The sequence below is a fragment of the Propithecus coquereli genome, unplaced genomic scaffold, assembly GCF_000956105.1.
Source record: "Propithecus coquereli isolate 6110/MARCELLA unplaced genomic scaffold, Pcoq_1.0 Scaffold27, whole genome shotgun sequence".
Taxonomy (NCBI): domain Eukaryota; kingdom Metazoa; phylum Chordata; class Mammalia; order Primates; family Indriidae; genus Propithecus; species Propithecus coquereli.
In genome coordinates this window covers 323,858-325,964 of record NW_012148285.1, presented here as the reverse complement: position 1 = coordinate 325,964, position 2,107 = coordinate 323,858, and the positions used below count along the sequence as shown (strand labels likewise).

The 2,107-nt window shown below is 66.8% G+C and overlaps 1 protein-coding gene across 4 annotated transcripts in view; it reads right to left on the bottom strand.

Moving 5' to 3' along the window:
• BAIAP3 (BAI1-associated protein 3) overlaps positions 1-2,107 on the bottom strand; it is an 18,223-nt gene that overhangs the window by 8,798 nt on the left and 7,318 nt on the right. The gene's annotated exons all lie outside the window — the stretch shown is intronic.

Here is a 2,107-nt window from a genome sequence, read left to right as displayed (position 1 = left end):
ATGGCAGGGCACAGGTGGGAAGGGCACAGTGGGGCCCTGTCACCTGGACAGCAAGGAAACCTGTGGCCTGGGCCTCAGCCCACGTGCCCAGGGCTCACATGGCCAGGATGCCCCAGAGGGGGCCGCCCCGGGGTCCTCACCCTCCGGGAACAGCTGCGGTCAATGCCTCACCCTCACGCCAGGGCCCCGTCAGCACACCCGGGGCCAGTGCCCCAGGGAGCAGGACCTGCCCCTTACAGTCAGCCCCAGCGGCTCTCACGCCCTCCGGGCTCATCCTCTTCCATCGCCTTCACGTTGCCATGGCAACCAAGCCCCCCCCCCACACACACACACCCCCGCTGCATCCTACCCGGCCAGAGTGGCCCTCTGCTGAGGCGTGCGGCCTGGGCCCGGCCCTGCTCGCACTGAACTTGTCTGCCACCTGCCCCAGCCTTGCCGGCCTCTGGCTCACAGCACACCCCGTGCTCCCCCGCCCCACACAGGCCCGTGCACGGCTGATGGGCCCCCTTTCCTTGACGGCACCCACCCGGCCACCTAGTGAGGGTGCTTGGGCCAGGCACGCCCACCCTGGCAGGGGCCACTGTCATCATCTGACGAGGCAGGAAACAGAGCCTGAGCAGGTCCAACCCCTTGCCCAGGAGCTCACGGCAGCTGGGGGTGGGAGGGCAGGTTGACGTTCCTGCCCTGCCTGCCTGCCAGACCAGCCCCTGGGCCGTGTTGTCACCAGCTCTGTCACCATCCCCTGCTGTCTCCTCCCCAGAATCAGGCCAGGTGTGGGGGGCTGGGCCCGTGCACACCCGGCAACTGGTGGTCCTAAGCAGATGTTGGATAAGCTCCCTGCTCCGAGGTCCGTCTGTGGTGGCCCAGGGTCACCATGCCTGCTCTGTGCCCCCAGCTCCGCCTCTACCCCCAATAACGCCTCACCCTGTTCCTGATGCTCCAGCCGGTTGAGCGAGCCGTGGGCCCTGGGCTCACAGCGCTTTCACCTGGCCGGGCCCAGGAGCTGAGGACAGGAGGGGGCCTGCGGGGCTCTTGCCCTGTGGGGACGGCACTCACCTCCTTCAGACCCATCAGTGCCTTCCTCTGTGAGCCTCCCCCCAAAGACGGGGTCCCAGAGGTCGGGCATGGTGCTTCCGGAAGCTGCCATCCTCTTTCTAGCCAAGTGAAAGAGGCTGCTCCCCCTCCCAACAGCCCCCCAAAGCCAGTGGAGCAGCCACTGCTTGAGCTGTCGCCAGGGCAACCGCCTGCCGCATCTGCGTGTGACAGGGGCTACAGGGGCTTGTGGGCCCAGAGACAGACATGACGCAGGAGCTGAGGCCGAACTGCAGGGTCGGGGAGGGGGTGTCTGAGAACAGACTGTTCCGGGCCAAGTGGGGGCCGGATGCCGTCCCCGCATCTCCCATCCGACGTCTCCCCGGCTAGTCCTTGGAGCAGCCCGAGGGAGGGGTCCGTCCGCTCGCCTCGTCCCAGGTGAGCACGCTGAGGTCCAGGCTTCGGAACCCATCCAGGGCACAGAGGCAGCAGGGCCCCTGTGGTGTCCAAGTGCTAAGCTCCTGAGATGTCCTGGGGTCTGGGGTCCGGCGGGGTGGGCCACCCTGACTGACTGCAGCTCCTGCCCATCCCCCTTTAGCCCGCTGCCAGGACAGGGACCACAGTGGGAGCTCGGCACAGGTGCTCAGAAACCCTGGCTGCTTGGGCAGCACTAACTTCGTTGCACCTGGGAGCCACCTGCTCTGGGAGCCACCTGCCACGGAGGGCGACGGTGCCCTGGCCAGGGACTTCGTCCGGAGCTGCCATGAACGACGGACAGTGGGCATGTCCTGTCAGCCTGTGTTTATCTGTGACCAGGCGGGAAGCGCCGCTACCTCGGGGCTCAGCTGGGATGGCGCAGGTCAGCATGGGCCAGCCACACCTGACCGTGTGGCTCATTCTCTGGCTGCCCCCAGACCTGCGCTGAACAGGGAGTGACATTTTCCCATGTCACATCCCAGGGCTGGGGTGACTTGCCCAGAGCCAGGATTCAAACCCAGAACTCCAGCCCAGCCGTTTGGGGGCTTGGGTGGCTCTGAGGCAGATGAGTCTGGGGGCAGCTGAGCCTAGGAGAGCT